This window comes from Anopheles gambiae, chromosome 3 (genome assembly GCF_943734735.2).
Source record: "Anopheles gambiae chromosome 3, idAnoGambNW_F1_1, whole genome shotgun sequence".
In the NCBI taxonomy this organism is placed as follows: domain Eukaryota; kingdom Metazoa; phylum Arthropoda; class Insecta; order Diptera; family Culicidae; genus Anopheles; species Anopheles gambiae.
This window is the reverse complement of record NC_064602.1, coordinates 9,502,573-9,529,446: the sequence shown is the minus strand read 5'-3', so window position 1 is coordinate 9,529,446 and position 26,874 is coordinate 9,502,573. Positions and strand designations below refer to the sequence as shown.

Below are 26,874 nucleotides of genomic sequence, written 5' to 3'. Positions count from 1 at the left end.
TGCAAATTCGCAACGGAAGAATGATGACGCGCAGGGAGAGAAATGTGTGTATGGAGGGATGGCGCAACGCCCTATCCGCACGCCATGTTGGCAAGAAAAAGCAATTTATTCGGAATCCAAGAACGCTTGACATTCCGCCGCGAATGCTATTGTTAATGGCATATCTAGGACAAACGGTCGCTCCAACCGACTTCCAAACACACTGGCTACACTGATACCGCAAGCGAGCGCAATGATATCACAGCCAGCATCTCGTGGTGACGTTACAAAAGGCCGCTGCTCGATCGCGGCCATTCCGTGTCGGTTTCGTTGCCTTCTTTACATCTCCGGATTGGGAACGGAAATTCCAACACATGCGACCCGGATTCCCACATCGCATGTGCATCGGGACGGCTTTGGGCTATGTCCGGACCCGATTATTGTCGAGACGATTGCCATCATCAGGTCCCAGCTTGGTGAGGGTATCTATTATTGGGGTTTTTTGTTCTTGTTCACTTCCAATCGTAACATCGTGTTCTACAGCCACCATGCGCCTCCATCGAGAACGATTGATTGTAAGAAAATTCATCAAGCTCGGTACGAGCCGGATCGTTCAGTACCTATTTTTATGGCTGGTTTGAAGATGTCTGCATTCCAATTCCATGGTGCCCGCTTGCTGTCTGGGCAATTTTTGGCCAATTTCAGCACGAAACTACCACGTCCTCGAGCAAATTGCAGCAGTAGTAGTAGATCGAAAAGCGAACCAATGCATGATGGAATGGAGCGAATGGCGGTAAGGGCAACGAAAGGCATAAAGATAGCCCCAAATCCCACTTGCTTAAACTTTCACTTTTCTCGCTATCTTTCTGTGCCACGGGGGGTTGTGTGTTGATGCTGGGGCAGTGACGGGCCGTCGTCTGGTTTGACGTTCCGAAGAAGCTCGATGTGGGTAAATAGTGAAACAGGACGTCTACTTTACCCTCCGAACTTCTCATCACCCAGCACTACGTTACGTAAACTATATGTGTGTGTGTATGGGTGTGTTTGTGTGCCCACTGCAGTGGTGGTGCTGACGCGCCCTAATCGTTTTATCCTGTAATGCTTACAGGGTTTAGTTTCGTGCGCTTGTGCTTCTCTTGTCTTCTGCCGTTCGGCGCTTTCGGCTAAATGTGTTCTTGTGCTTGTGCATGTTATTCATGATCTGCAACAGCACCTTTCACTCACTGCACTATCGTTTTTTTTTGCTCTATGTGTGTCTGTGTGTCTGGTGGTGACGTTCGGGAGGTCCCTGCCCAGCGTCTACCAAATCAGACACGAGCGAACGACCGGGAATCAAGAACTTTTCCGCACTGACACACGTTGAATCAACCGGCCAACAAAACACGGCCAAACAAGAAGAAGAAAGCAATGCGATGCCTGAAATAGCCACAAAAACTTTTCGGTTTTCATGGCTGAAATCGTAGTGTACGGCATTGCAAAACCCGTGCCACACTCTCAATGAAGACTTTCTCGATTCGGTGGGATAAGAACGTTTGCGATACATGAAGAAAACAAAAAAAAATGGAACACAGCAAACACTTTTTTCCGAAGAGAGGTGGCAGATTTGTTCCATTTTATTTTACCGTGCTCTTTTTTATTTCTAGTTCACTCGGAAAGCTTGGCGTTAGATTTAACTTCACCATTTTGTTGCGCCCCTCCGTGCCTGGGGGGAGGGGCGATGAATGCAATGTATCGTATTTTCTCACCAGACCGAAAGACTGTTTGTTTCAATGCGTTTCACGCCACTATTTTGGAGTGGCAGAATTGAAATAAAAAGCAACTATACACCCTTGCAGCCGGTGGGCAGCCGCGTGAGGACGGAGGGGACACGCCGACTGATGGAAGTGATTCTATTACCCGGTTTGCAGTGTGTCCACCCGCACCCGGGATGAAGATGTCACTGCAGCCGTGTCGGAATGGAATGTTTCTTGCAAACAAATTAAACCCGAGAACCGTTGCAGGCGGAATGAAATAAAATATCACCACCAAACCTGCAGCATTCCAGGCGTCCAGAGCGTTCCAGAGCGTGTCCTTTTTCCGTTTTTTTGTGTTGTCTTTTCTACACCATAAAATACGAAATTGTATACTACAGCGGGAGGGCTCTGCTTGGTGTAGTAGCTACGCTACCGCTATGCAGGAGGTTACAACATTGTGCAGCAGAAATCGATTACAAGTGTGCCCTCGAGTCGGTAGCGGCAGCTTCCATCGGGCAGCACACGGTGCACGGTCATTGGAAATAATTGGGCGCTAAGGCGCTGCTGCTGGGTGATCTGTTTTAATTATTTCCAGCGGCTACAGCGAGATTCGCTACTGCAGCATTGACCCTTGGAGCTCCGCTGCAGACTCACTCGATGGTAAACAAATCATTAAAATGCGAAATTCGTTGCCAAGCAGCCAATTGATTGAATTGGTGCCGTGGTTAGAGAGCACAAGCGTATAAAATGCATCACAAAGTCACTATCATTACTACGATTTGAACGTAGATGTATTTAATTAAGCTGCTGTATGATCTTTTGGATGAATAAATAATTGAGTGTTTTGGACGCGAAGTGCGGCAATGAATTGGTAATCAATCAAGCCATTCGCAGCATAGCAAATACTAATGATCGTTTCTAGTGTATTGTTTGCCGCCTGAATGTATGCAATGTAGGCAAGCAGCGATATAAATATTTTTAGATCTGTTTCGTTTGTTGGGATGAAAGTTTTTTTTCTGTTATTTTGCAAGAATCATGACGAAAATGTCAATTTTAGTATTTAATATTGCCTTATACAGGGTTTTCCAGGAGTTATCATAGCTGTGGGACACTTTATTGACTCCTTCTTACGTGAAATGAACTTAATGTATTGGGAATTGGACTCTATAGCACACTTGTTGGACAAATCCAGGAGTTTCCAAGAAGTCTGTCCAAACAGGATGCCATAGAGTCCTATTTCCATCATATGAAGTTCACTTCACATAGGAAAGAGTCAAGGAAGTATCCTACAACTATGAGAACTCCTGTAAAACCCTGTAAGACTGTTAAATCGGGTAAAACACATCTAAAAGATGAGTTGTGTAATTAGTTGCATACATTTAGATACTTGTAATAAGGCACTCTTGACTTCAGGAAACGCCTGAAGTTATGCTTTTCTGTCTGTTTAAAGAGATCTTTAAAAATCTTTCTTATTTGTGTTTCATGTTAGCTTCCAAAGCATGATATCCGTGTCGTCTTGAATTGTTTGTAAGAAAAGCACACAAATCATCGTTTCTACGTACGATTGAACAGCACAGTGCTGTCACAATCGAAGCAGCATAACGATTCGTCATCATTTCGTGATTGCTGTCAGAACCATTTCCATTTTGCTGTGCTCAATACAATTCCCCGGACAACATAGTGTGGAAATGTAAAGGGAATGGTGTTGTAGCGGACTTCCCAAAAACAAATATACGTCCACTGTTGGCTCGTAAGGCGTTTGGTGGCGCACATATTTATCATTTATTTATGATGAAACTGTCACAAGGACCCGCTGTGCTGAGCTGCTGTGCTTTCTGCTTTCTGAGACTGGTCAGCGAGAGAGAGAGAGAGCGAGAAAGTTTCAGCGAAGGACATTCGATACGACCGAAATCGATATCAAAACTAGATCAAATTTCACTTGTCATTGAGCAGGAGGTCCCATCCATTATCCATCGGTGGAATGGCCATGGGGCTGTCCGTGTGGAAATCGCCACGGGAAGATTGGTAGCTAGTACTACCGGGGTAGGAGTTTGAGAAGAAAAAGAGGACACTACACACTACTGTCCCGTACGCAAGCACCGTGTAAGGTACGGGCTAAATCCCGCTGGCCATTGTTTCAAGCTCAAATAAGCGGAAAGCATAATTTACGCTACATAAACCACTGGACATCAGGTCACGGGACAAACGTGGCGTACAATGTTGCCAGTACTTCACGTTGTACCAACTCCGGATCAGTTTGCTCCCTTGCTCCCTTGGTCTCCACTGAAAGCCGGACGACCCCGGAACAGGACTTTTGTCGAGCTCAGTGCGGTAGTGTCAGAAGTCGGAACCACTTGCAGCAACATTTGACGTTTCATCCGGCCCGGTGTGTGCCTAGCGGTGGGTGCATCGGAACTCGGCAACAAACGATCGTAATCGCACGATGACCGGTTACGGTAACATAAGCACTACCCCATCATGAAACGGCACAAAAATGGCCACACCTCCTGCTTCACCCCAATAATGAATCTGGCAAACCTCCGCCCGCCAAAAGATTCATTCGCTCGTGATACGATAATAATAATTTCATCATCATCATCATCATCATTTTCGCCCACTCCGGAAGCGAGCGGAGCACGGAGTGCACGGAAATCGACCATCATGCAGCTTGAAGTTAACCTCACTTTTAAACCTTATCCTTCTCCCTGCCCTACACACGTTCGAGCGGAGCATGCTCGTTCTGGAACGGTGCCGATGTCAACCTCACCACACGAGTGAGTGCAAGCTTTTCCGCCCTTTAAACGGTTCTTTAACCTTTTGCACTCGCAAAGGGAGATTGGAGCGTGAAAAGCAGCGCTTGGGGAGGAAGAGGTCGTGAAATTCAGGATAATAGTTGGTGTTGCATTATTCCCAGTGCGTCCCGTGCAGGAGTCGGAACGGATTGCGAGAAAATGAAGTCAAATTGTAAATGCATTTCAAATCGATATGATATCTTCGTGTGCGGGTGTGTGTGTGTGTTGGAACATGTGATCTTTGACCGCTAGGATGACGTCCGTTGTGTCAAGCAAGAGGGGTCGTATGTGAGCAAACTACGGAAACAGTGATAGCAGTGAACGCAATGAACTGACCTTTCTCAAGCTTTTTCGTAACCGGGCCGTTTGTTTCGCTCGCGAGAGAAAAAGGGCAACGACCAGCCACGGTGGCAGAGAACGTATGTGTGTGTGTGAGGAAGCGTACGCGTTCGGAATTAATAATGTGCTTTGTGATTGGAAGCTGCTTCCGCGACCAGCTATTCGAAAAAAACGGTTGGGTTCTTTATCACTTACGAAGCAATTTTTCCGATATTGTTCATCTTTTATTGGCAACGAAACGCTCATATAAAGCAAAATGAAATAGTTTTTCGGTGAGCAAGTTCTTCCTCTCTGTCCCTTTCTCTCTCACTTGGCAACATCATAAAGTCTCACTTTCCACTTCGGCCTACGTGCACCTTCAAGCGAGACCATCTTCGAGGAACTTGTCTTGCTGCGACACGGGTACGGGAAGCAGGGCGATGGCAAAACCCGTGAAAATCACTATAATCCAAACTAATTGACCATAAATGTCAACCGCCGCTATAAAAATAAACCATTCGCTGCCATACCAGCAGCTCGCGCCGCGCACTTGTTTCGGCCATTGCCGCCAGAGCGCCAGCAAACCACTATTCGAGCGAGGCCACCGCTGCTAGTAGTCGCAGCCATGTGGGTGCTGCGTTTTGGGTTAGGTGAAAAATAGCGGCTCGTAAATCATAAAAAGTTATGTTACACCCGCGCAACGCAACGCAAGCGAAGCAACACATCGCTGTCATTTGCGCCGGCAAACGCTCGGCTTGGGGCATGCGTTTTTTTCTGTTCGCCGGGGTGCAGGACGTGGTGGAGGATGGAATGGCTGAAATAAAACGCTTCCTTCCTCGACTGCTGCATCGAGCGACGGTCGGCCGTACGGTCTGGTAAGGACTGTGCGCTGAGGACTCCGCGTACGTTACGTTACAGCTGCGGAGAGATCATAATCGGACGAAGAATGGGACCGTCTTGTGTGAGATGTGAAGGCAAATGTGTTGCAGTAGTAACTGTGCCACGCAGCTAACACTCACATCATTCACCATTTAGCTCGGTGGTGCCGGGTCCGTTTGCTCAATGTGCAGAAAAATATGTTCCATTTGCCGTCGCGATAGTCAACTACTAAGGGTAAGGAGGAGTTTGAGCTCGGAACTCGGAAAGACTCGAAAGAGGATAAGATATTGGTAGATTTAAGAATGGTGGTTATGTACCGCAAAAGAACTACATAAAGAGTTTGTAGATACAATTTAATCCGTTGGAAATAGCATACATTTAGGCGCTTGAAAGACCACAAGTAACACAAGCGCCTAGATGTATGCAATTTTCAGACAATAACTGCTTCATAATGGCTAAAATTAAGATAGTGACTGATTACAGTCACTCAAACACATTCAAAAATGGGGCTATTCATTCCTCAAAGTCATTTAATAACATTGCAATCAAGAAAGCAATGTGGATGAAATATTGAGCGTTTAGTTCAACCATCATGAGTTCCAATTAATCATGATAACATTAAAGCAGTTCACTTGTGACGAATGGCCCACCCCAATTTCGCACCATTTCAGCATAATTAGTACATCAAATCGAAGCACCATTCGTGATTAGATGAGGTGGAATAATGAAGAAATTCATCTTTTATGCATCAGAGTTCGTCACTTTCGCTGGCACGGCTTCCCACTTCCTTGCAACCAAAAGCAGTCACAGCAGACAAAGTGTTTTGGCATTTTTCTCGACTGTGTGTGTGGGAGCGCCAGATCCTCGCCGGCAAGATGAAATGACACTTAAGTACGATCATAAAATTCATAATGCTGGGCGTTTTATGGTGTCGCGTTTTGTCGGTCGCTCCTTGAGCGTGATGTCTACACCGGACAGGCAAGTAGTGGCTCTTTTTTTAGAACGTTTCCTTTCCTTTCCTTTGCCACCGAAACAATGCAAAACCTGAAAGTGCATTATTTGTCTTTTTGCTCCCTTCCCTGCTGTTGGAGCTGTTTGGACGCGTTTTTCGCTAGATGATGCTTCTGTAATCACACTTCTCGTGTTGCATTATTCAGTCCACATTTTCACATTCAATCAAACGATGCAAAATAATATCGTATAACTCCTGCTGCTGCAGCCTGGTGCGTCTACCAGGATGTTGCAACGCGGTGTGCTTTGCACCGCGGGGACACTGACACTTCTTGGAACGGTGTCACACCGACAACAACAAGAAAAAACTCCAACAAGAAGCACAATCGAAAACCGATTTTCCCTACCGTCAACCTTCGCCCGAGAGTCAACGATGTCGTGCGAATCTTTTTAGCACGTGTTTATCCTGTCCAAAGAACAGCGCTGCTGCTGCTGCTGCTACCGCACACTGTTGATGTTGTAGCTGTGTGTTTTTCTTTGCTCGAGCTGTCCCGCCCAACATCGTCTGGGGATTTCGATTGCGGATTCGATTGATTTGGGTTGTATTGCGTTACAGCGCACAGCTGCAGCAGCAGCAGCAAAAGCAGTGCAGGATCATTGCTTTTCCATATGCAAAGCAACCCGAGCTAGCCGCCCGTGGTACGGCAACAATTGAGCTACTTGGAAAGTTCAAAACGAGAGTGTCTGTGTGTGTGTACGGGAAAATGTCAAGCACAATCAACTGCACACCACACCGCAAGCAATCACACCGTGAAATCGTTTTGCGGATGCAACCCTCCACTAGCAGCTGCAGTGTACGTGATTTTTCAACCAAAATGCGAATTCAATCGACAGCCAGCGCGCTGCTGACCGCCGGAGGAAACTCTCCACACAGAAAACAAGACGTTTCTCGGTCAGATTTGCATTTTTCAGCAGCAGCACTGAGCGATTTTTGACGAGCGAAACAACGAACAACAACGGGGACATGCACACATCTGTGCCGCTTTAAAGTGTGGTTAAATGTGGGGATTGGTTCTGGAAATTGGATTTACATGCGTTCTAGGGGATTGGACAGGGTGGAGCTACTGATCGGTGCTTGTTGATCATACCATTACGGCGGTGAACAGTTGTTCAACATTTTGAAAAGGGGCATCAAGGGGGAAAATGAGACATATTTCTCCTTGTTGGTAATTTATATTGAAAATAGCTCAGTTAACTAAGAGTTAAAAGCATTGATTGAAAGAATGTAATGGCTAAAGAATTCGTTCTAAATGAACATGATTTAATAATATCGACAAGAGCCGCACACACACACACACACACAAAACGATATAAAGTTTCCATCCCGATAGAATAACTGCGCGCCATAAAAGCGTAAAACGATTCTTCACACACTCGTTGGGAAAACGGTTCTCCGAATAATCCGCGACAAATGGCAGGCGACGAAAGCTCTCTACTTCCGGGCCGCGCTTATGTGTTTGTGTATTTATTATCCGTCATTCATTCGTGTCATTTCGGGGCGTTTTTATGTGGCGACGCCTAGTGCCTTCTTCCCCCCCCCCCCCCCCCGACTAGAATTGATGTAGTGTTTGTGTTTAATTAAGCAACCAACCGAAGCCAGTTGGCCTAGACGATTCGTTTTGCGGGAGATGGATTCAGAGAGAGAGAGAGAGATTGAAAGAGTGCTGCGAGTTCAACGAACGCGTCCCCGGTTCCCTGAAAAGCAACCGAATGGGCGGAACGTTCGAAAACACCCAAAACCGGAAATGCATTAATCAGAATGGGTAAATAATACGATCGGCAGGAAAGGCAGCCAGCGGGTCTTTTTCCGAGCGTGGATTTATTTCTCACGATGAATTGTGGGGCGCGTTGACGCGAAAGGGTGTACAAGTGGGCGTTAGAACGGAGGTGGATCCATTTCTTTCCACTGGGTGGGTGGGCTTGCCAGCACGCCCCTGCAGAGCAACATTCTATTGCGTGGTAAAATTGTTTATCCATCCACCTATTGACAGTTAAACAACACACTTTCAGCCAGCTGTTCGCTTGGTATTGACACAGCCACACGCATGAAAAATGAAAGGATATTCGTTATGGTGCAGAAGAAAGCTTTTGTTTTTCCACCCTCTCGTCCTCTCTCTCTCTCTCTCTCTCTCTCTCTCTCTCTCTCTCTCTCTCTCTCTCTCTCTCTCTCTCTCTCGTGGCTCCCCGTGGCTTTTTTTAAACAACCGAAGCGAGATAAGCGATTTTCTTGGAAAAGCGTCTCAGGAGCGCGTACGGTAAATGTTTATCTGAAGCCAAGGTGAGCCGTTACGCTGCCAAGCACGGGGCAGCCGTCAGACTTTATGAGCTGTTGACACGCAAACCATAACCCAAAGCCCTCTCTGGAACGGCTTTGGCCCACAGATTGGAACATCTTACTTTGGTTTTGGCCCACTAAGACGCACGGAGGCTTTCCGGCTTTCTAGCTCAACAAACTCACCGTTCACGCTACAATGTAACACACGTGTGACTTGAAAAGGTTGAACTCTATTAAAACCACCCTTTTAATCAGTCATCAGGCGTGGTGAAATCGCACCAAATAAAGGTTTCGCTTTCAGTGCAGGTGCGCTTCAAATATCAGCCCGCGTTCAGATTAACATTTCCGCTTCCGGCAGCAAATGGAATGGGAAACGCTGGTCCCGGCTCGATTACTACCTTCCCATTGACCTGACCCTAAATATTGTATTGCGTGTGGTGCAATTAGATTTCACTGATTTTCGCATTAAAGCCACGCCGCGTACGGACACAGCACGCGATTAATGTATTCCAACGCCAGCAGCGGGTGATTTAGGTTGCCGTTGAAAGATTAATGTGCCACGCCACGGAACTGCTGGCGAGCGATTTGGATTGGTGTATTGGTGGTTGGAAGCATGCACTTAACTGGCATCATCAGTGGCTGTGACGACTGTGAAATTATGTTGTGATTAGAGGGAGTTTAAGTTTGTATAATCGTCGGCGTATTATTGCTAACGATCGAGCAAAACATGCGTGCGAATTGGCACGAAAGTGTTGTTTTGAATGATGTTGAATAAATTAAGAATACATTAGGAAGGTTTTCTTTCGTCGTGACGGATATCAATTAAAAAAATCATGATTTGCGGACTTTTTTGGAGCATCAATTCTACTAAAATTGAGTCGAAGATCTGCCGGAATTGCATCAAAAAGCATTGCATTTGCTTGAAGTTCAGTTTTATAGAAACTTTCTAAGAATTTAGGGCTCCCTCAAACCTTCCATTAGATTAGTATTGACTTTATCCCTTTTGAAACGCAAACATCATTAGCAAGTCATTCAACAATAAGTACATATTACATGTTTGTCCAAATCCAACATTCATCTTAAACATCCTAATTGATATGCTTTTTGACAGCCTTAAAATTATAAAAAAGGCAACAAAAAGACACCTTTATCAACTAACACTTCTACCCCCATTCGATTCACTCTATCTTAAATGAAAACCTCCTTTCTTCGTATTGACAAACCATTTCATCGCCATCGCGGAAATTAATCATCTTAATCAGCGACTTTGACTTACGAAGCCGCCGGAATTAATTTTCATCTCAAAACCAGCCTAGACAGGCACCAGACACGACCGCGGAGCTGCAAATGTGCTCTCATCAAATAATCATTACCCTGCAGATCGCCCCCAAACCGACCAGTATTGCCGACCGTTCAATCGTCAATCTTTTCACTGGCCGGGACTGGTAATTTTCACACCAGCGAACCTGTTGGGGATGGTGGTGACGGAGAGGGCTTATTCCAATCGAGACATTAATCCGTTATCAAATGGTTCAAGTGTCGTTAACACTTCATTTCCCCCGTCGAGACGCGTCGGCTTGGGAGATCCCTTTCACATAATGGAACTGTGCCTCGTGAGGGAAAAGACAGCATGACGCAAAAAAAGAAGAGTGTCCTGAACGGTTGTGGTTTTGGGAAGGATGGGTGAGTGTTTTCTTTTCTAAGTGCTCCAGCCGGGAGAAGAATGGATGCCTGCGATACTGATACTCGCACGCGGAAAAGTACAGGCAGAGCAGAGGATGACACTTGGTGAGACTAGGCAGGGGGGGAAAAAAAGCGAAACAAATTTCCCGGAACCCCGGAACCAGAAGTGCGTTGGTGTGAAGTGTTGCCTGAAAGGAAATGAATTTCTTGCAGATCACTCCATTCGACTTGGGTGGAACAACTTGCGCTTGGGAATATTGCTTGCGTTCGCTTGCATGCCTGGACACGAAAGGATAAAAATCAAATTTGGATACACCAGCACAGGGTGGTGGGATGTGGAACCGGATCCCGTCATCAAGCGGGAGGAGTCTCACTGGCAAGCGATCAAGAGCAAGCTTTATGAGAACGGGGAGCAAATCTTGAATGGCCTGGCATGCTGCGGGATGGTGCGGGAGATCGGGTGTCCTTTTCCTCGCCGCACGACGTTCGTTCGTTCGTTCGCCGGGACGCGTGAAGGCAAAGAATAGATCAGTTACAAGAATGTAATAAATTTAATAGAAATGATTGATGAGATGTTTTCCTATTCTTCAATCAACCGTCGCCACACTGATGCCACAATTCCCATACACTTACGCTTCGTCCCTTTTTTGTTGTTGCGCCCATCACCCACTGCACTTCTCTTCTCCAAATCCTCCGCTCCTCATCAACAAATCCTCACCAAGCGGGAGCAAACATCCGAGACGTTATTTATCGCTTGCGTACAGCAACGGCAACAACACGGTTTGCCGGGCAGAATAGTTGCGATAAAATAAATTTCCTGTGCGTCAACCGAAATTGGATGCTACGTTTGCAGCTGCTGGGAATTTCGGGCAGGGATATTATACGAACCCACACACACACACACACACTCGAACACAGAACCACCAAAAAGGGGGCATCCGCCCCTCCAACAGGAGTCTGAAAAATGAACTCAAACTAGATTAGAGTCAAAGTTGTTCGATTATTCAGTTCGGTTGTTGGATTTCTTTTCGAATCCATTTTCCGGCCTTAACCGGTTTTGTCGACAGTGCGTCTTTTGGTACGTTTGTGTTTGTGTGTGTGGGGAATTTGTAAGGGTGGAACCAAGCGAACCAAGTTCATATTTCGGTAGCAACAATCGGCAACATCATTACAAGCTTGTCAAGCCAGCGTCAGTGGCCAGTGCAGGAAATGGCGAATGGTACAAGCGAACACAATTCGATTTTCGACAAGAGATGAACAGGAAATGGTGAAAATTATGCTTCAATCCAATCATATTGACGGTTGTTATGGGGTGTACAGAAGAACAGGGAATGTAATGTTTGATATTGTCATTCGAATGATAAGGTTGTTCTTTTTTGCGTAAAAAAAAACAAGTTTTTAGGACTTATAGACAATGCAAGTGAAATACACGAAATTAAATTAATATTATAAAAATATTCTCAAAGAACATGGACAATAATTCCGCACTTTATTGTATGGCATTTAAAAGTGTATCAAAAGACCAGGTTCATACCATATTTTGCTTCACCTTACATCCGCTTTTTTGCATCACACCCCACCCCACCGAATGCGTGAGTGTAATTTTTATCCACCCATCATTAGCTGCAGGGCAATCAAAATTCATGATGCTGTTAATTTCTCCCATCAATGCACATTCGTCCAGCGGCCGCCTCATGCTACCACCATCCCCAGCACCGTTCGCACGTCATTCGTGGGAAATATTCGGCCATTGCCCAACTGCACCGGTTTGAGCGGCGGTCTTCCGCGTCAGCAACGCGGTGCTGCCGGCCGCAAATAATCCATTCGCACACCGGGGCCAGGCATCGTTAAGAAATATGGCAAACACGTTAAAATCAGACGGCCGCAACGAATGCCGGCTAAGAAAGAAAGAAAGAAAGAAAGAATGCATGCATAAAAAAAACGAAACAGCCCCAAAACTGTGAACTCTGCGCAACAACACAGTTGTGCTGTGGTGTTGTTTTAGCAAGCGCCCGCTGTTCATTTCTCAATGCGCTTCCCCGTTGACAGTAATGCCATTATTCGTCTAACGTGTCCCTTCCCTTCCCTTGCCACCGGGCTATCCCCCCCCCCCCTCCTTGGGTGCATCAGCGCGAGAATGGGTAATTTATAAATTTTCGACTGCATCAGGCCCCGACTTGCCGGATTTACCACGCTTCCAGAAAATTGCCGCTACTGCTTTTCCACCTTTCCTCTCTTTCCTTTAGGGAGTGGAGGAGTGGATGCGCATTATATTTAATGTTCGCGCGTCAGCGAACGAGAGCGCAGTGCAAAAAGTGATCCGTTAACGATGCGTGAACAAACAACTGGTCAACACACACACATACCCATGCGCAGTTCACAGAATTGCAAAAAGGTGCATCGTTTTTGGGCGGGATGGGGTGCCATTTTAACGGCCACTGTTAACATCTTTTTGAGGGTGAAGAAAATCGAGCCAAAAAAAGGCCACAAAAACAAAACTGCAGTCAACAGGAAGAAAGATGTGTTATCGTTGCAATTTGCTTCTTTTTGGCCTTACGCCCGCTCCCACAGAACCGCGTCCCGTCCGCTCGGGGGAGGGGGACTGTTGACATGAAATAATGTGCAAAACAACGCGCCACAGTCGTAGAATTTGCCATCAATTTGCCAAACTAAAAATAATTACTGTCCGGGGGTTTTACCTCGTTTTTGGGGTGCAACACGGCCTCGGTAAACACAGACACGGTGCAGCATGTTTGAAATGTGTCGATAGGTGCACTTTTTCCTACCCCTTTTTTTCTTTCAACCTTTCAAAGAAAACCATCTGAAATCTGAAATGTCTACAAATGGGAAGGAGACGGGCCCCGATGCAGTCCAATGCGGGGAAAGCAATGTTTATTTGCGTTCGATTTTCGCTTTGTGGTTTGCGATTTTAAATAAATACAACACCATAAAACACCCATCAGCGCAACTGTTCCCCACTGTTTGTACCACCCGCCTCCTCCAGGTCGCGTAATGATTTTCGAATCATCACAGCGGAGGGCGGAAACAACTGCGTGGAAAATCACCAGGGGCCGCAGATAAAAGGCTGTGAAGAGGAGCGAATTTGATTACAAATTTAATCCCATCAAACTGTGCGAGCTCTTTTTTCCTGTTTGCTTTTCCTATCTACGCTGCGGAAAGAAGCAGCAGCACTGCCAGACGGCGCATTTTTCCTTTTGGATCTGCTTTCTGGTGCTCCTTCCGCGAGGTTGGACGGTTCGTAGTTGAAAAGTCATTACTTTGCGCATGGCGAGCGCAAATGGTGCCCATTTTTCCTCCTTATTTACCATTGGATTAGTGAGTGTGCCACGGTGGGCTGTGGAGGTGTGTGTGTGGGAAAAAGCTGCGGGGTTCGGGATGTACCAACAGCACTAGAAGCATCACTTTATGATGCCTTCTCAATAGGGCATGACTAGAATAAATGCTGCTGGCTATTCGTAACAATGCTAGCCGTGGCAGCAGACGAAAGCTGAGAAGAAAGTTTGCCTCCAGCTCCATTACCTTCTGCCGTTGCCGGTGCTTTGGCGGGGCCCGGTTTTCATCCAAGTCACAATGTGCCTGATGGCCACCTAATGGTAGATGATTCCGGTGTTTCACCTTCGCCAACCATGCCCGCCAGGAAGGTTGTGAGAATATTATCCTCATTTTCGTCACACTTCTGTGTTCGGTAAGATTTGTTTTTTTGAAGTCGTGTGTCATTGGGCTGACGGGGTGGAGCGCCGGTTTTAGGGCTACAATATTGAGTGAATCGTTTAAGGGAGGAACAAAAAAAAGCCAACATAAACGATCTGTGGATGGAGAATGAAGAATCGCACGTGGCGAAAGGATCTTAGTGTTTTTTCGTCTCTCTTTCTCTTTGTAGCTTGCTTTCTGTCATGCCCATCGTTAGACGACCGGCCAATGATAAATTACAGTCCATCAACTATGCCACACACACAGACACACAACATGGGGCCGGGGACAGAAGGACAGTGTGCCTTTACTAATCATTTCCAGCTATTATTCATTCGGTTGGCCCACTCTTTGTAGGAGGTCACCGTATGCTTTTTCGTTCGGAGCAGATGAAACGCTGCTTCTTGTTGTGCGAGTTTGCCCAGCTGCAGCGTCCGAAACGGTTTTCTGCTTCGATTGATGTGATGGCGCTGATTGAAATACTGGAGCCTCGTCCTACGCGCGAAGGACGACGAGCTGGGTAAGGAATCAAAACTTTGCAATCCTTTTTGCCGTTGGTGATGGATAGATGCGTTTGATAAGGAAAGTTTTGTAGGTCATAGAAAGAAATGGAAAAAGGGCAATTCATTCTTTTTATGGTTCAGAGAATGGCCCGAATCATTTATGTTAGCACAAAATTGAGTGGCAAAATCATTCTTCAACAAAAAATCAAAATAATTAGTACCTTGGAATGACATTCAATTTAACGGTGTAATCATCAACCTCTAAAAGCAGATTTTGAGTCTAAGGATCTGCGAATCTAGTGACAATGTTGTCAAATTATTTAAATGACTCATAATCTTATCGCTGCTCTGCGAAAAGGTTACAACAATAATGGATGACCTTTTCATGCTGTATCCTTGTTGTAGCTCTTTCAAGGGCTTCACGTTTTTGACGGCTTCGAGCCTTTATATTAAACGATTATTCCCTTTGCTACGACTATCCTTTACCTCCGCTCTATTGTTTGGCGTGTCATGACACCGGTGTTGGAACAATTACTCTGAAGCTGTACGCAATTTTTCCCTCCACACCGGCACGCCACACAACCCTTTTGGTGGCTTCAAAATGACCCTTTTTCAATCTCCCTTATCACGGCCCTTATCCCACAACCCGCACACGCATCAAAAATGATCCGTTTGAGGTGGGAAGGAGCAGAAAGAGGCCTCAACCATTTATCCCAACGAAGCTGCCACGCAAACCCACCGGTCACGGCCGGAAACGACAAATGGATTACAATTTGTGTGCAAATTGAGCGTATAATTTAATTTTACCCACACCTCTAGGGGTCTCTCGTTTGGGCAGTGGAAAGAAAGTAAAACAAAAAAAAAACAATGAACACTCTTTTCCACTTTCCTTGTACAGCTCAATGTTTGGCAAAAATGCGCCATCACCGCAACAAATTAGTTTTGATAACCAGTCATTCCGACCTACGGCCACGCGCTGCAGACCCCATAGCCGGCCCGTTTCACACAGAAATGTCACACTCCGGGATGCCGTGTAGTGGCTCTCTAGTGGACATGGTTTTGTGATTGCTTTGACGATTGGAATTTCCGGTATGTCTTCACCACAATCTCCTCTTCCCCGCCCGGGACGAATGGTGACGCCAGCCAGAAAGCCAGATGTTGAAAGGAAATGTAGCAAGAAATGTAGCAGTGCAGACCACGGCCAGCACCGACAGAGCAATGGTGCAAAACATCGTTGGCGAAAACGCTACGCGCCGGTCACATTCCCGGGCCGGTGTAGAAATATTGTGACACTCGGTGAAATGTTGTTTTGTATACAACAATCAACCACAGGCACCACACACAGACACGCACGGGAGTCGTCGCAATGCGTGGGGAAATGGATTTCCGTTACACCATCGAGGCGAGCGTTTTGGTGAGTGCATCGCTGCACTGCAAGCAACACACGGTCAGACGGCAGCAGCTGATTAATAATCTTCGCAGTGTCGCACCTTTTTTATCACTTCGCAACGATCCCCGCGGGACGGCATAGCAGAAGATGAATGGATGCAAATTTGAACGTCGTGTCATGTCGGCGGGTAATTGAAATTATTTCCCAACAAGCGTCGGGACAACGCCGCGCGGCAAATGGGTAACATAAATCAAAATTGACGACGTACGAAAGATCGATCGATACCGATATAGCATCGTTGGTGGGGATGTTGGCTGCACTGACTAATGGTTGTCATCATATAGGTCAACTGGTGGAAATGGATGTGAAAATGGAAAGTTGATAAACGGAAAAAAGAAAAAAAAAACAAACCATAGCATGCTTTTATGTTTTAACGTGGGCAAATTTAATTAGAAGCGATCCCGATAGGACGCAAAGCCATGTGAAAGCATTTTTCGGTGCTCTCATTTGAATTTCCATTTGTCACCCAGACGAATCAGTGGATAATGTGTTGGAAATTTAATTATGAAGGTCTTTATAATGGCAAAAAGAATGTGTTCTATCGCTTTTACTGATTTTTTTGTGATAGTTTGTGTTTTATTGTAATGAGATGGTCCTCGTGGCTTTTTTGGCTACTCATTGACTTTTTCTTATGGTTAATTTAATACCCGATGACATGAAAATACTGCTTTTGATCAAATATTGAAAAGAAAGGATGCAAGTTCTTAATCCCAAGACATTTGAATTTTTGTCCTAAATTTGCAACAAACGACGAAAAGGAATAATAAAATTCTTTTACTCACACAATCAGCCAAAACAACCCAACTCAAGGTATAACAGTTTAGCACACTTGGCCTACAATACGGCTAGCTCAAAGACGGCCAATAAACAACAAAGTCGGTTCCTTGTTCAGCTAAAAACGGTAGGCCATCAGGCCTCAATGCTCGCCACGAAATCGTGCCACGAATCGACAAAGCAACGTACACACACACGTCCCAGGAATGCTGATGAGAATGCGGCAAGGCATGCTGCCCTGTAGCGCCAACTACTGGGAGGAAAGAAATCAAATCAAAATAAAGCAATAAACTGCGAAAGAAAGTGTGCAAACGGGGTCGGTAACCGGGTCGCTCCACAAGGCCAAAACATTGCTCTTTTTTTGTGCGTTGCCGACCACTGCCCGCTACGCTTGTTGATTGATCGAGCATAATCGATCGGATACGTATGTGATGATCACACTGGCATGTGTGATGACAGTTTGCGCGTAATCTAACACACACACACACTGGGTGAGCGAGGAAGAACAAAAGCAGCACCCACCGGCAAATCGTCCGATTAGTGTGACATATCGCACGGATGCCACCGGTAATCATCAACAAACGCCTGCCGGCACTGGCTGGGCCGATGTCAACGCGCCAGAAGCCGCTTTGTCTAATTCCCTGCCCTTCGGTGGCGTGTATGCGAACCATCCGGCTTCGATCCAGGACGTGACATGAAATGAATACCGATTAAACAACGGCTTTCCACCACACAGAGAGAGAGAGAGAGAGAGAGAGCTCCACCTCCTTCGTTGACATTGTCATCAGGCGAATCAAAACATCAAATCCGGGTCTCGTGTACACTGAGGCGGAGATTCCCTTGGAGCTTTGTGGTGTTTGTTCTGCCGCTGTCAGGAAGTTGGCAGCGAACGAGGCGCAGGAAATTGATGCTCACGGCCTGCAGGCACACATGTTACTTCCACGTTACCATCGTCATACTTGCGCCGATCCACTACCGAACCGTTGAAGTAAATAACGGTTGACTGCAGCCTGACACCTGATGATGATACCTCATTGCTGATGCTGCTCAAGGTGGGTTGGATTTCTAGCAACAACAATTGATCGTTCAGCTTTTCATTTCAATGCTCCCGCTTCTGAAGCTACGCCGTATAAATTAAGCTTCAAAAAACGACCGCCCCAGAGCGTCCTTACAATTATGCAACAAACCACTGAATTCAACACGTGCACACGTATAAAGCATTAAAATCTCGCACAAACACTGCAAAAAACATTAATTATGCATACAGGTTGTCGTCGTCTTCCGCAACCGATGCCACCCGATGCCGGCAACAACTAAACAGCATTAGAACAGGCCAAACGGGCCTGTTTTTCTCGTGTAGCGGCAGCCCAGCTGGAAGCTGTGCTGATTTATGTTTACGTAATTACCTAATCCCCCTCGCGTTTCGGGATTTTCCCGGAGACCGTGAGCCCGCAGAAAAGGTCGTTTGGAACAACAACTTTTTGTGTGTGTATGTGTCACCCCTGCTCTCGATTTCTTTTCCACCACCACGGTGGTCTCATGTTTTTGGGGGCGCGTTCCGACAGCATGATAAAATTCAGTCAGCAAATCCTTTAATCGTTTTCACTCGGTTAGTGTAGGTCCATTGTAGGTCGTGCAAGAGTGTTTTGCTACCCAGCACCGACGGAAGAATGCGATATCGATGGTAACATTTCTTTGCCCCGGTTTCGGTACTTATTTTCCCGTCCTGTTGACTTCCTTCCGGGCTGTACATGGGCTAGAGCTTTGTGTTCAGTAGAGGAGTTTAAATTATAGGCCCCAAAGATGCATCCAGGACAGTACATTAGTGTCTGGATTAAATTGGGACATGCAGCTCCCTTCGGTCGAATAACAAACTGGTCCGGCGAGCTGGCCAACTTTTGAGTGTAATGCCGTGACCACCGAACCAAGCAACGAAAACATGTTGACCAGACCAGATCCGTCCCGAGCTGCTGCTGCGCTTTCGCCTGTGGTTAATGTCCGTTCATTAAAATCGTTTCCAACCGATGGAAGGAACCGTCTCGTCGTTCTCTATTGCAATCTATTTTGCTGCTTTTTATTTAAACGTGACCTAAAATTTGCAAACGATACACGACAACCCGGTTCGTAGGCCCCGGCCCCGGCGGAACGGGAAGGAAAATTTATTTTCCAATACCTGCGTGAAATGGGTAGTGCGATACTCCGTTTCCGAGAGGGTGGCTTCGTTTGCCACCGTTTTCCACCGCGTGGTGCACTGCAAACCTACGCACACCCTGTTGCGTTTAATGGTTTTTAGCGAGAAATTCATTTCGCCCCGCAGCATATGCAGCACCATCAAATGTGGTGGAGCACACGTTGAAAGGGTCCCCTGGGACGATCGTCGTGGCTGTGTAGCGAGCGGAGGTGAGGTCGTTGAAAAATTGCGTCCTCCCTTTTCCGGCTGTGTACGGCGTTGTACATTTATTGCAGAGCCTGCCTTCTATTTTCTGCGAGCAGTGCAGTGGTTGGAACGCTATCTAAAGAGTAGGCATTTGATGCTAGGTGCATCTCAGAATACACTACAAATCTTATGTTTTTTTACAAAAATGCGAAAAATTTCAACGCTTTGAAGTAAACATTATAATAGTAAGATTGTTTTCGGAATAATTCATTACATTTGGAGCATCAAAAGGTTGCCGACCACTGCAAAAGTGCAATCGCTTCCAACACATTCCATCCCCCCCTCGAAAGTCCTTTCCCCGATAGTGCTTTGTCGTTAAACGGGGTTCATAGAAACACAAGCAAAAATTATCCCAAACCACAAAACACGCTGTCAACGGTGTGTGTGTGTGCGACCATAAACCTACACGCCAACACGTTGTCGCCGACCAATCGACCTGACAAGGTTTGGTGAAGCGAACGAATCTCCCTCCGCGCTCCCAGGAAAAACCCCTTCGCGCCAATTGAAGCAATGAGAGAGAGAGGAAAAAAATCCGCCCGATAGTTACAACGAGCCGAGGGAAACCCCCCACAAGCAGGTTAGTATCGTGGTCCTCCAGCGTGCTGCTCACGCTACTCGCGGGGGACCATTTTGATTACGGTGTTATTACCTTGCCATCAATTTAACCTGTTTCGTGGCCTGACAGTGTGTCACACACGCGCCAAACACACACGAGTGAAAGAGGCCAGCCCCTTTTCTCCAGCGCTGGAAAGCCTACGCTGGAGCGCGTTTTCCCATGAGCGCGTTTCCTGTACCATTTCCATACAGCCTGCGGCGTGTGTAGCAGCGACTGAGTGCACAGTGTTTCGGGTGCTCTTTTAGCGACGCCCTAATGATAATAATCACGCCATGAATAAAATAATAAACAAACTTTTAATAAATTGCCCGTTATATCGTTACAGCGTTTAGCACATTGCGGGGAGGCAGCAAGGAAGGAGATAAGTTGCACGGTCGGAGCTAGTGCGTTATTTAGAGGGGGCAGTCGCATGTTGGAATAGGAAAATGAGTTTCATTTCCCATCCCACTGCTGGCATACAGTGCAAAGAGCGTGCATGAGCGCGTAATACGAGGGCTGATGGTTTGGTGCTACGACTTTTACAACCAAAGCGCAGCGCTGCCTTATCAGGCGGAAGCACAGCCACGAATTCGAAGGTCTTGCACAGAGGGGGGGCTAGCCAAGAGCATTTAGAAAAACATGTGATTAAAACGTAATCCACGGGAAGAGAGACGGAGTGAGAGAGAGAAAGCTACACCATAAACCTCACACTCGGAAACATGTTCCGGTGGCAAACTCACAAACTCACGACTACGTGGATTATGCTTTTTATCTGTTTTGTGCTGGTGCCGGAGGAGGAGTCCCATTGAAAAGGAGTAGGGTCCAGGGTCCTTATTTGCTTTTCCCAACGGTGCAAAAGCTTTAACTGCAACTGGATCGGCGCTACTACTTGCCATGCATGCGAAAGCGAGCAAAAGGCCAAACTTTCCCGCCAGCTGTTTTCTGGGCTCGTGCATCGAAATGAAATCAGCTTGCGGAAATGGTTGGCGAGGCTAAGCGAAGGGTGGCTAGCGCGGTGGGAGAGTGCTCCTCGGTTTGCTTCACCGTAAAGAGTGGCAAACAGTACGGATATAGTTACAAATGGGGCTGAGCTCATTTACTAATGAGATTTGCAAGAGATATGCTCACTAGGGGGATTTGATCTTTTGGCTACTCGGTGATAGATTGCTGTATTGCTGTTTGGTTCGTAGCGAAGGTGTTTGAGTTTTTGATTAAATGAACTTAATGCTTAGGGAAGATTGAGTACAAAATTGAATTTGATTTTCATGAAAAATTGCAGTAGACATTCCCAACGTCTTGAAATGCCTTAAAAATTGCCTTTTTACTTACTAAATGTATTACTGATTGCATAACTTTAGGCGCTTTTCAATAGAACACCTTTCTAGCTAAATAGAATCCCAAGAACAAGAGGTCCTTCAATTCAACACATAATGCTGCATATCAATAATCACTACAATGTATTGCAATTTGATGAGCAATTTTCCCGTGCAATTTCTTCCCGGCTGTAGCCCCACTTTCTAAATTGAATAAACGAGCAAATTAACCCATTAGCTCCCGGGGCGGGGAGGCCGGGGCACACAGAAGCGTTTAGCGTGTCTTTAATCAGTGTAATGGGAAATCAAAATCAATCACCCGACACCACAAAAACCCCCGCCAGCGATGAGACACCCGTCAACAAATCGTCCACCATTAAACGTCTCCATAGCACGCGCATTCGTCCGGGTCCGGCTCGATCGAGCGGTCGGCAGGGAGTCTGGGGGTTAGTTGGAAGGGTAAGTGCAATAAAAAACGAACACAGAAACCACAGCCAACGCATTAGCCATGCAGGTAAGAGACGACGCTTGCCGTTCGCCGCCTTACTATGTTGCTATGTGTGGCGGTAGCGGTGTGGCAGCTTTTGCTTGCTGCACCACACCAATGCACCACACATGCCGTGCATTAATTGGCCTTCGGGTATCAATAACAACCTGCACACCGTCACCCATCAGCCACCCAGTTCAGCACGCGCGTTCCACAGCGTGCACAGGTGTAGTATCACTAACAAAAGGCTTAAGTGCAGTGCTTTAGCACCCGTTTTATGACACCGCTGGCTAGGGATGGCTAGGCAAACGGAACAAATTGTTTGATTGGTAGCATAATTGAATCACAGTGTGGGGGATAAATATGCTCCCGTTCAAACGAACCCAACGAGCCGGCAATTGATTGTCCGGCGTCTAGACACACACACACACACACACACAGCTTTCCCACCATCAATCGCAGCGCATGGTCCGCTTCTATTGACTTTGGTTGAGGTGTTTTTCTTTGCGTGGGTCCACATTCCCGATGCTCCACTGTTGGATTTTGGGTTTATCTGTCCGCAGGCGACTACAAATCTTTCTGCTCTGCCACTCTGTTGAGTGGGTAAAAGCTCATCCGAACGCAAACATTTATTGTGTGTGTGCGTATGATGGATTTTCTCGTGGTCAGAGTGGGAGGCGAGTGGCGTAAAAATAGTGTCCACCGATGCAGTTTTCCAACGATTTTGTGGCTTTCCTTTCAACCGAGTGGCACGATTTTTGTGTGGTGCGGTCCCCGTCTGTTGGGTGCGCCATAAATCAGTGCCACTGCTCCCCGGCGTCTCGAACACGCCATTCAAAACGACACCAACAACGGGCCATCTCCGTCAATCCTTCCAGACTGTCCTCCAGGGAGGGAAAAAACGCGTTGCTTTTCAAAATATACCCTCCAAATCGATGATGACCTTTCCCGCAGTGACGCGTCACCAATTCGGCCCTGTCGCTTAATTGCTTTCGGCATCTCCTTGTTCGCCCCTTCGCCTCAAGTCTAAAGTGTGAAACCTTTTTTCCGAAACCGAAGAAAGCACACACTTTTTGTGTCTGTGTTTTGCTTCTTCTCTCGCTTTCAATCCACCCGCCAAAATTCCCTCCCGCCCAAAACACAACCGGTGGCTTTTGGGTGGTCTGTTTTTGTCGAGCCAGGGCTTAATCGGGCCAGGACTTTTTTGTACCAACAGCGCCTCCACCGGGCAAATGGCACTCTGTGAAAGTGCTCTCGATCGAAAATTGGGCATCCCGATCGTAAAACATCGTCCGCGTGCGCACCAGAACACAACAGGCGAGTGTAGTTTATGATGGTAATCAAGCGAAAACACTCTTTCCCTCTCGGAATGCCACACACACACACACACACACACACACACACACACACACACACAAGGACTGGCAGACAGGCCCGAGGGGGTTTGTGTGTGTTTTTTTCCTGGGAAAGAGCAGTTTTGTGAAAGTGAGAGTAAATATACACAAATATAAGGGCGAGGGAAAAACGGGCAAGCTTTAAAAGCGCAAGCAACATCTGGCTGACAAATGGTCGTGAAATCAATGAAATGCACTCAACGAGGCGCAGAGTTTGTTGAGACGGCATTGGTCGGTGATTGGTGAGAAAAATTGTAACGAATGGCCAGTTTTAGAGCGTGTTTGTGGATCATGCTGTTTATGGAGGGGTGTGATTTATGCTTTTAAAAATGAAGCGCATTCCATTCGGTGGCATTCGATGGCTGAAAAATGTTTGATTTAAATTTTATTTTGTTTGATTTCACTGAGGATATGTTAAGCATTATGTCATACTTTGAGGTTAGCTCGCAAAACAAGATAAAATGATGGATTAATTTGCTCCGAAACTTATTTTTTATTCAAAAACATAATAATGTACTGCTTATTGCATACCTTAGAGCGCTCTAGCTTGCATAACTTAAGGCGTTCACAGTCTGGGTACACAATTTCTTCGTATTTTTTTTTATTAATTTCAATGATTATTTACAGCGATGTGTTATGGTGCATTACTCAATTCTCTGCGTTTCATTTGCCTGTTAAACTCGATTCAATTTCACTGCTAATAAACCTGCTCGCTCGCGTACCGTCCCTACCAGCTTATCCGGGAATCCAGCCGACAGCATAACAACGTCGGATCACACATGTAACTCCTCACATCACTAACCCACCATGACGCCGCCGTTAGATTGCACATCACAGAGAAGAAAACGATCAAAAGCAAACGGATCCAAAGTAATGGACTTCAAAATCGATCCCCAAGCCCTATAAAGCGAAGTGCGCTCGTACCGGTTTACGACCCCATGACGTAGTTTCGACCGATAAGAGAGACTAGAGATTTCGTCTCCTGGGCGGCAAGTACTGACTGGCTGTTATCAACCGCACTACAGACGGGGGGCGCACACGGGCGTGCGCTTTTTCGCTCAAAAGTTGGAGTTGAGGAGATGGTCCTACCCAGCCGCCGTCTATCTTTATCGAGCTTTTCCCACACTAGCCGGTCGACTCATGTCCCTAGCCGTTCATAGCTGACACAGTCGGTGACGATGCAAAATAGTCACTGGGCGGATTGAGGAGACTGTCCTGCCGACGTGTGCTGCTGCTACTGCCGCAAGTCCCTGGGGCGAATTGATGGGATTTCTTCCACTTTGAGCTAGTCATTTATGGAAATTTTGTGTATCGCCAGCGCAAAGCGGGAGAAAAAGTGGGAAGCAAACTTTCCCAGGCGGTGTTGGTGGTCGCACTTTCTGACACAGATCCAGCGGTTCCCTCCCCCGATAGGTTTATTGCCACCATTGCGGGCGAATCCACATGCACGTTTCTGTTGCGGCCGAGGCTCGCCAACGACCCAATGAAGACAACGACGATAGATGGCTTTACGATCAACGCAAATGGGCGAGTCGATTTTGGGGTCACGGCATCCACCGGGGAAGGTTTTCCAGTTTTTCACGGCCTAAAATGAATATTTCATGAACCCGGCGGAACCACTTCGCCAGTGCGAAGGATCTGCTGGCCTCCTGCTTCCACTGGGGCTGTGCATAATGGTGCCCGAACGCTCCATCGCTCGCACAAAATCTCATCTCGTCTGTCAGTAATCTTTTCATTCATCGAAATGAGGGCCTCGAATGGACGATCACTATCCATTACTGGTGGAAGGAACGGAGCACCGCGTAAGCAAATCAGAGCTCATCTATTTCACCAACTCACGCAGAAAATCGCACGCCAAAAGGGGTTGGTGATTGCACAATATGCTTACGTAGCCCGGAAGTCAGAGTATTGTTGCCCGCCCCCGTGCACGATGGAAAGTACATCAGAAACAACACACTCCCGCAAGCAACTTAATTAGGTCAATCCGTACCCGTATAATCAGGATCCAGTTAAGCTCTTTCTTCTCATCGCCACCGTTGAACTCTGATACACGCAACGGAACTACACACTTTCTTCCAGTGCCGTGTGCTCCTCCAGCGCCCGGAAGCTCTCGCCAAGGTTAAGAGCAATCACGGTGCCGTACCGCTGCTTTAGCTTCTCGTACTGCTTTGCCGCCCGCTTGCGCAGCTGGTCGGCACGGGCCGGGTTCGTGTTGGCCAGCTGCCACTGATACTGTTCCAGCCGCTCTGCCACCTCGACCTGACGGTGCAACTTCGCCATGTCCAGTGCCGTTCGGCCGGCTGTGTTTAGCTCGAACACGTTGACGTTCACGCTTAGCAAACACTCGACGCACTGGCGATGGCCGGCGGCTGCTGCGAGGTGCAGGGCGGTACTTCCTGAGCGGTCCGTGCGGGACAGATCGGCTCCTCGCTTGAGCAGCACCGTGAGGGCGTTTGTCTGCCCGTTGGCTGCTGCTAGCAGGACAGGTGTTAGGAGGTTCTCGTCCGGTGCGTTTACGTCCCAGCGAGTTGCTTCCTTGAGTGGCAGTACGTTGCCGGTGCTGGCAGCACGGTGGAAACGGGTCGTGGTGCCCATGGTTTCCCTCTTTGGATGTGGACTTGGAGTGAAATGCAGCGTGAACTAACTGTGAACACAACTGGTCCGCAATCGGACGAAGGTCCAGGAAGCCGTGGCATAGTCTTATCGATCGGGTACGATAAGAGGTTAGCTTATCTCGAGTGCAAGCAAGGGAAGGGTTTATAATTATTGTTTCGAAGAAGATCTTTTGGACGATAATTTTCGATTATGGCACTATTGGCCACCTATCAGGCGCTATCTTTCCGGACCTGAGATTATAATGCTGTCTGGTGAAGTAAATATTGCATTTATTTTCAACAATGTGTCAGCATTTAATTCACTTTCCTGTCATAAATGAACATAAAGTCTCAGATAGGCGCTCAAGATAACATATATCGCTTAACATAAGGGCAATTTAAGACATGACAACTCTACAAAAATTGTCAAAATTTCTGAACTACATCCCAGGATCTAATTCAGCAACGGAAAAGCATACATAAAGTAAGAAATCTATATTTTTTATTGAAGAAATTACCTTTATTTCAGATACTATTTAAAATAATTATACCTTTTATCAACATTTTTACTGAAAATGTATAAAAATCATGCTCAAAAACAATCTCCTTTTCATTTTCATACCCTCTAAGGCAGATCTTATCCTCTCCTCATTGGTAATCGCTATCAGTTCCAAGATCTATTCCAAATAATTACCATGAAATAGTGTCGTTTACTTCCCGGAACGCTTTGGACGCTAATTACTCACTTCTAACGCTTCGTCCCGCTGCTCCAGCGAATGGCATCGCCACCCCGCCACTTTCCACAGAGTCATCCTTCTTATCTGACGCAAAATAATGACTCCGTAATGCTACTGCCTGTGCCGATGCCGGTGTGACGGGCTGAGCGCGTCCGGATCGGATGTTATCTATCACACCCCGGCCCACGGAACTGGGTCAGTCAGGCAAA

General features: G+C 46.7%; 1 protein-coding gene across 3 annotated transcripts in view; it reads right to left on the bottom strand.

Moving 5' to 3' along the window:
* LOC1277636 (lutropin-choriogonadotropic hormone receptor) overlaps positions 1 to 26,874 on the bottom strand; it is a 98,478-nt gene that overhangs the window by 19,163 nt on the left and 52,441 nt on the right. The window contains exon 1 of one of the 3 annotated variants that reach the window (XM_061656705.1): positions 25,325 to 25,465. The exons of the other annotated variants lie outside the window; for them this stretch is intronic. The gene's annotated coding sequence lies outside the window, so the exon portion shown is untranslated. Of the gene's footprint in view, positions 1 to 25,324; positions 25,466 to 26,874 lie in introns of those variants that run through there. 3 annotated transcript variants of the gene reach the window in all.